Raw genomic sequence first — 8,520 nt, forward strand, 5'->3', positions numbered from 1 at the left:
GATAAGCAAGACGCCTTGTATCTTGAGTTTGTGCACCACTTGCACATACTCAAATCCCTAAAAGCTGAGCACTTGCAACTTCTGTATGACTTTGCCGAAATCTTCTTCCAGGAAGTGATCTTAAATGTTATGACGTAATGCTTGGTGTGTTCTCCACTCTGGGGCACTTGGTTATCTGATTGAAGATTGTCAGACATTCAAAGATAAGGTTCCAGACCTGATTGAATCAAAGGCCATCACATTCGCACCTAAAGGCCAGCATTGAAGTTCTCCTTTGACTTAGCGAATCTTCTGAAGCAACAAGTCCATACGGAGAGGATCTCCTCAACATTGCCAACTACTGAATCATCATGCATGTTCATGTTTAAGCTTTCTTGCTTTGTTCAATACTGTTTGTATATAAAACTTGTTTGTTTTTGAACTATAATCATAATGCATTGGATATGTTTGTCTTGAAAAAATCCCTTCGCTTTTGCTCTTATATATGTTTTTCTTTTTGTGATACCTAACCCTTGTTAATAAAGCATGATAACTCTGAAGGGAGAATGATGAACATAATACCAAGAACCTCAAACGGTATGCTTTCGAGTAGAATCCTGTTGATGATGTACAGGCATTGTTTCAAATCCCCAAACACTGGAGATATAAGGAAGTGAAACCCTCGTTACCCCTCTGAGCCTTCGAAGTAGGAGTTTCTTTTCTCAAAATAAAAAAACCTAACATTCAACCCAGGGGCGGGTAGTATTCAGTTGACCTGATCGAGCATTCAAAATTCATCAGGAGCACATCTAAAAATACAACAATGGCTATCTTTCAAAAGGTTGAGGAAAGTCAAATTCACAACGGTTATCCCTCACCTCAGGAGGTCGAGACATCAAATTTATCCCTCGTCTCAAGAGGTCGAGACCAACATCAAAGTCGTTGTGGTTTATCCCTCACATCAGGATGTCAAAATATGACGACACCACAATGGTAATTCTTCATCAATCAGGGACTCAGGCAGTCACTATGCACTTCCAATAAATCAGAGATTCAGGATCACACGTCTTGTTCAAAAAAAAAAGGAAAAAAGAATGAAAAAATGAAAAAAGAAAGAAAGTCCGCTAAGTCAACAACTTGAGAACATGTGACTTAGGCAAAAATTAGGGCATCCCGCTGGACATCCAAATCAAAATTCAAAAGAATTTGTCCAGGCAAAAGTTAGGGAAACAAAAAAGAATAAAAACAAAGCAAAAGCGGAAAAAGGATTACAAAATAAAAATCCTTAACAAAGAACAAAGTCGTGTGATCAGGCACAAAAAAAACGAAAGGTAAAGTGACTGCCATATCCAGAAGACCTTTTTGACTCCTCAATCATCTCAAACTCTTCTTGAAAGATGAATGCTCGTGTCAAGTTAACTGAACTTAGGATTGGAGAACATCATGAAGGGGGTGGGCACCAAATAATTTTGAGCCTAAAAACTTTTTTCTCAAACCGTGAACCCGGCCACGTTACAACCCTGAAAAGTCCTAATTGAAGCAGGGTTAATTCGAAAGCAGACTATACACGAGAATACGGTAAGCTGACTCCTAGGAGATCCGCTAAACGCTTGAGTTGGTATCACACCATCTTTTCTTTCTTTCATAAAAACTCGATGTTATGACATCCTGTCAAAAAGTTTCTTTAAACTTCAAGATAAACATACTCTTTGCATTAGAATTATATTTCTCATAATAAACATTCTTTGCATATGAACAAGTGCTTAACATCAAGAAAGTTTCCGTCATGAACTTCAAATGAAAAGTTCTATCCTCCTGAAGGACAAGTTGTCTTCCGAACTCCGTTGAGCAGAGGCAGCAATATTCCAAAGTCTGATCACCCTCAGGGGCACAAAAGCGTTTGAATACTTTGTCGAGCAAGTTTTCACTCAATCTGAGGCAATCAGGTCAAGATTCGAAGAACCTCTCAAAGTACTAATCAATCATGGATATTCACCCAAGCGTAGCTGAAGCTACCTCCAACACAGGCCATGCAGGGGCATGATTTCAAAGTTCATGATACTGGGGCAAGTTGGCTATGATAGCACAAATCTCAGGAAGTCCTTACGAGACTAATTTCTTCAAAGTCCTTACAGGCTGGGGCAAGGCATTATGCATTGGCATTGTATCCTCATCAGGAGGTGTTCATTTTAAGTTCAGGTGTGAGCTAAACAACTTATGAACTTGAGAACCATCAGGGTCGTCATCCTCAATGGTCTGAAGCTGAAAGTCCAATCTTCAGTGGCATCTTCACATTTCAGTGTGATTTTCAGATCTCTTCCAGATGTTGCAACCGTTGCTTATCGGTATCCCTCAACTAGAGTCCTGTTATGTGGACATCGAATTCCTTTGATTTCCGACCCTCGAGTCGTGAGTTTCCAACCCTCGTGTTGTGATTCCTTTGATTTCCGACCCTCGAGTCGTGAGTTTCCAACCCTCGTGTTGTGAGTCCTTTGCTTTCCGACCCTCGAGTCGTGAGTTTCCAACCCTCGTGTTGTGAGTTCTTTGCTTTCCGACCCTCGAGTCGTGAGTTTCCAACCCTCGTGTTGTGATTCCTTTGATTTCCGACCCTCGAGTCGTGAGTTTCCAACCCTCGTGTTGTGAGTTCTTTGCTTTCCGACCCTCGAGTCGTGAGTTTCCAACCCTCGTGTTGTGAGTTCTTTGCTTTCCGACCCTCGAGTCGTAAGTTTACCTCCTTTCCGACCCTCGCGTCGTGTGTTTGATTCCTTTCCGACCCTCGCGTCGTGAGCTTGATCCTTTCCGACCCTCGAGTCGTGAGCTTGATCCTTTTCCGACCCTCGCGTCGTGAGCTTGATCCTTTTCCGACCCTCGAGTCGTGAGTTGATTCTTTTCCGACCCTCGAGTCGTGAGTTGATTCCTTTCCGATCCTCGTGTCGTGAGTTTACTTTCTTTCCGACCCTCGAGTCGTGAGTTTGTTTCCTTTCCGACCCTCGTGTCGTGGATTTCCAACAATTCCGGATGGTTGTCATATACACCCTAATGAGTCTATAAGCCCATTACTTGATTGACATCTTTACAATCAGTACAAATATGCAGAACACTATGAAAGCCAATGCCTGTTTAGTCCCTTTGAGGTCGACACTTGCTTGACCCGTTAATCCCACTTCTTGGTGGCGTTCCCTTGAAGAACTAATGCCTGTTTGATGCTCTGGCCGATACATGTTTGGTGTTCTAATCACTGCTTGCCTGTCAGCCCTTGAATCCATTGCCTGCATGGAAAGTTTCAAAGCTAAGAGGCCAGACAATCTGTTTGCTCTTGCATTTGCCCATTGTGGGTGAGCATTACCGTTCTCTGCCACGTGAGGAGATCCTGTGAAAGATACCATGCTATATCCTGGGGCATATTCATTTGTTTGTTTCGCAGGTACGTCCTCGCAAGCGCTTCGTATTAGCATATTGAAGGACATAGCCATGAGAGATTCTCACTCCCCAGCCGAGTGCTTCCTAATGAGAGATTCTCATTCCCCAGCTGAGTAAATTCAGATGAGACTTTCTTTGTTCCAAGATTCTCATATCCTCAGCAAAGCACATCTCGAGGCATTCTCCATGCTCCAGAAGTCTTATTCCCGGTGGAATGTCTTATCCCCAGTTGAATCATGATCGAATGGTATTTGATTCCCCGACAAGCTCTTAATGAGGTTCCTTGCCCGAGTTCCTTGTTCTCCCCAGTAGAGCGTTTCTCTCCCCAACGGATTGACCCGTTTTCCCCAGGAGAGTCATCTTATTCCCCAGTGGAGTGATCTTAGCAAAAGATTCTTATGTCGGATTCCTTATCCCCCAACGGATTCCTCATCTCATCAGTGGATCTTTGTGCAGAAGCATTCATCTTCCCCACTGAGTCTCTCCTCAACAGAGATTCATTTGCATCCTCAGCAGGATCTATTCCCTTCAAGGATTTCCCCAGCGGAATGCATTCTACACAAGCAAGTCGGTTACTCCCCATCAGAGTTATCTTCATGACTTGCTCTTATCTCCGCATCCCCAGAATGTCGAGAATTTGCTTCTCCAATGAAGTTGCCAAGGTATTCCCCAAGCAGTCATTTGGGATGTTCATATCCCCAAGCAGGATTTATTCCCCAACCAGAGCTCGCGCCTAGATTTGATCGTCTCCAGCAGATTTCTGATCCATCTTTGCCAGCTCGCAGTCGTGACCCTTGATCACTCATCTTGTCCTCCCCGCAGAGTTCTATAATCTCTCCAGGACTTCTTCAGCAATTCAGTGCTCCTCCGCTGTTCTCCTAAGCAGCGTTCGAATCATGCATCATTCGCATTGCATTCTCAAAGCGTATAACGTCTTCCTTCTCGGGAACGTTGTTCCATACACATTCATACATGCATCGTGCATAAATCATATCATATCTGTTGTTTCTTTCTGCAGGAAAGTTATCCAGATTCAAATGCTCCCTAGAGAGTAATGTTCGCATAGTCATTACAGGCGCTTATCCTGATGTTTTGAATCAGAAGAGGATTGTTCTACTTATTTTCTGGCATAGCTCAGATCAGTTCAAAGACATTCCTATTCCCGATGCCCCCAGATCGGTGGAAGATATTTGTTCCTATCCTGATATTCAGCTCAGTTGAAGGAACCGCCTCCGGATCTCCCAAGATCTTACGAAGGAGCAAGCCCTCTGATACATCAGATCAGTTGGAAATATCTACTCCCTGACGATTTAGTTCGTTCAGAAGAAGAAACTCGTTTGCCCAGTCCTGATACCTTACTATCAGTTGAGGACGTTTTCTTTACCCGGCGTACACAGTTCGGAAGAGATATCTGTTCCTATCCTAATATCCAGTTTCAGATTAGTTGAAGGAACCGCCTCCGGATCTCCCAAGGTCTTACGAAGGAGCAAGCCACTGATATCATCAGATCAGATGGAGATGTCTGCCTGATCGACTTTGTCTTTCAGATGAAGATTGTCCTACTTATTTTCTGGCATCATGTCCAGATCAGTTTAAAGGCATTCTTTCCCCGGCGTACACAGTTCGGAAGAGATATTGTTCCTATCCTGATTTCCCGTTCAGTTGAAGGAACCGCCTCCGGATCCCCGTGGTCTTACGAAGGAGCTAGCCGCTAATTCCCAGATTAGTTGGAATATCTACCTGATGATTTAATTGCATCAGAAGAGATGTCTGCCCAGATTCCCAGATCATGATTCCCAGATCAGAGATACCTATTACCAGTTGATGTCCGATTCAACCGATGTATCTCCTTCGATTCCCAGATCGACTTAAGACATCTATCCCGATGCAAGTTCGGAGACATCTGCTACGTCTGATACTCAGATCAGTCGAGATGTTCCTTCTCTTGATGCCCAGATCATTTGAAGTGTTTCCCCTGCCTGTGGGTGCCTGTTCCTCCTTTTTTACAAGTTGGAGCTTATTTATTATCCAGGTCAATTGAAGTTTTTTCTCCCTGCTCGCGGGGTGGTACATTCCTTCTTACTGCAAGTTGGAATCTTCTATTGATCAAGAGCGCAAATTTTCGAGTTCATTCTGGTATTCAATCTCCTTCCACCTCAACGGTTCGAAACTTTCGTTTCTCACTCGTCGGGTTCAAGAAGTTTGAATAGGGGCAGCTGTTGCACCCCAAAATTTGCCCTCTTTCTATGTGCTATTAGTTATGGTAGACGTTTATTTCGTCGGCCAAAAAAATCAAAGAAAAAATGATAAAGAACTTTGGTTGTTTCGAGATCATTAAGTCAAGGGCTTGTGAGGTGAATTACAAAAGAATGATTCATGGTATAAGGTTAGGGGCTTGAAGAGGGCATTGTGTTTTAGTTTCAATTTCTTGGTGATGTATCATACAAGTTTGGTTTGGATCGGAAATTGAATTGAATTAGGGGTCCATTGGAGTTTGCAAGTGGATTGAAATTTAATCACTAAAAGAATATCCATGCGATTCTTCATTCAATCCCGATTCAACGTATGCTCACCGTTTAAAAACTCAAAATCAATATTCATTCCTTGTGTCCTTGATTGGATGAAGAGAAAGCGCGTTTAAGATTTAATCAGTCATCGAGATCGTCATGAATTCAAGCTTGTTGAAGTATTATCAAGGTTTCATTCATTTCTTTTAGGTCATTGAGATCTAGATGCAAAATTGAAAAGAAAAAAACATACAGCAAGACCCATATTCAAATTGCAAAGCCCATCCATTCATTACAAAACAAATTGAAATATAAAGTCCATTACAAAAAAGCCATAGAGGAAAAGATTAAAAAGGCCCTATGATGAGCCTTGACTTAATGACTACAGTGCCTCGTGACCAGGTCTCTAAGGCTGCAACTGAGACCAATTTACCACCACAAATCCTGCTAAGCGTCTGAATAAACCGGTTCGGACCAAAAAGGCTGCACCCGCAAAAATCAACCTGCTGCTTCTAAACCAAAAAGAAACCGACCCTGCATCCAACAAAAAAACGGCACCATGTCAAAACCGGTTCACAGGAGTAATTCACAAAAACTGAGCAGAAGATTCAACAGAAAATTACCATAATCTTCATTTTCTTTCACAAAAATATCAATAACAGAATTCACAGAAGAAAAATAACCGGAAAAACGTAACAAACTTGGGGTCTGAATCTTCATCTTCCTCTCGTCACCTTCACCACTTTCAATCGGTCCTTCATCTTCAATCAGCAAACTCAATCCTCCATCAATCACCACTCACCGATCTTCAACATTGATTCATCCGAGAAACTCTCTCTCGATCTTCATCTTCATCCATCGCAATCTTCATCTTTCTCTCAACCGAACTCTTCAATTCAACCTTTAATCTTCACCTTCGCAATTCTTCATCATCGTTACCGCATCTCCATCAATATCAATTCACCGAACTTCACACAACTCCAATCTTCAATCAACAAACCTTCAATACACTCTCTACAATCTCCCTTGACACCTGCTTCTACAAAACTGATTCGATTCGTCAACAATCAGCAATGAATCTTCGTTATCCTTGCAAGAACTCGCCATAAACTTCATCATCTTCAAATTTGACACAAGAAACGTAAGCATCTTCACCTCTCCATCAATAATCTTCACCTGCAACAATAAGAACATCACGCAGAAAGTAATCGCGGCCTCAGGAAGAAAGACGTATCGGGAAGGGGGGAAGCGGATTAACGAAGCATTACCTGAAGGATTTCGGTGTTCTCTCTATTACCGACGCCATTAAAGCATCGTCGGAATACTGTTAGTCAAAACCGAAGATAAACAAAAGCGATTGAAATGAGAGACGATCGAGAGATGTGCGTTTGTGAGAAGAGAGTTTAGCCGGAGAGATGAGATCCGGTTGTTTCATTCTGGTTCACGGTGGTGCTCCGAGAGTTGATCGGAGAATAACACCGCCGTCGCCGTTTGCTGAGGATGGAGATGCGCCGCCGTTTCGGTTCACAAAGGAGGAGAGAGATCCGATTGAGAAACTCTAATGGTCACAATTACTCAACCCTAATCCTTTTTCAATTCATTAAACTTGTTCTGATTACTCTCAAATTGGAATTAACATAATTTTGATTAGCTTAGAGTGGATTAAATGTGATTAATAATTGAATGAATTCTGATGCATTTGGATCACAGTCCTTGGGCCAAGAACAAAATTACTGTCGTCACACCTCCATTAAGCCCGATAGATTTCCAGTTTTTTTTGTGTGCTGTTTGAAAACTGAAAACCAAAAACAATGCTCCTTGGGCCTCACACTGGTTTCAGACGCTGCACCCCCTCAAGCATGTATCACCATCTCATTTTTGGCTGTTAGAAAGTGTACAAAAATCACCTTGGGCTATAACTCTGGGCCTGCGAGATTACTGGACTGTGTACATCCTTTTTCTGTATGAACCCCCCTGTGTAGAAAGTTTTCAATTTTAGATTAGTTTTTTTACTAGCTTATTTTCTATCTCTTTTAGTATGATAAATCATTGATGTTTTTGTTATATTTTGACATGATAATAGAATGTAAAAACATTGATCTTTGTTAGACTTTTGCATGATAAAAATAAATGAAAACATTTACTCTTTTCTAGTTAGAATTAGATTTTTTTGTTTTCTATATTTGTTTTAGATGATAAAAAAGAATAAAAACATGTAATATCTTTTGCTCATTAGAATTTAATTGTTTTGTACATAGTTTTGTTCTTTTATTTGCTAGATGAAAATGTCACAAAAAACAATTTAATCTTGTTGGATTTTTGGTTTAGGATTTAATTAGGATTTAATTTCTATTATTTTCTATGGCGGGTGCTTGCCTCCTTGTTATTACTGATTTGGTTGTTGAGATGTGCGAGGTACTTCGAGAGAGCCTTTGATTGCGATTCGACTTACTTCGTGTTCCACTTTACTTGTGGGACACGAATTCGCTTCCGGTGCGATTGATTTGCATCGTGTTCCACTTTATTTGTGGGACACGAACTTATTCCCGATGCGATTCACCTGATCTCTCATTCATTGAGATGTATATTCCTGTATTGTCTGGATTGTATTTCT

General features: G+C 41.6%; 1 long non-coding RNA gene across 1 annotated transcript; it reads right to left on the reverse strand.

Moving 5' to 3' along the window:
- Positions 1-6,172: 6,172 nt before the first annotated feature.
- LOC131632537 (uncharacterized) lies at positions 6,173-7,612 on the reverse strand. Its single transcript, XR_009293039.1, has 2 exons — positions 6,530-7,612; positions 6,173-6,440 (listed from the first exon to the last, which is right to left on the reverse strand). It is a non-coding gene; the product is annotated as an uncharacterized LOC131632537 (long non-coding RNA).
- Positions 7,613-8,520: the final 908 nt, after the last annotated feature.

The sequence above is a fragment of the Vicia villosa genome, unplaced genomic scaffold (genome assembly GCF_029867415.1).
Source record: "Vicia villosa cultivar HV-30 ecotype Madison, WI unplaced genomic scaffold, Vvil1.0 ctg.000958F_1_1, whole genome shotgun sequence".
Taxonomy (NCBI): domain Eukaryota; kingdom Viridiplantae; phylum Streptophyta; class Magnoliopsida; order Fabales; family Fabaceae; genus Vicia; species Vicia villosa.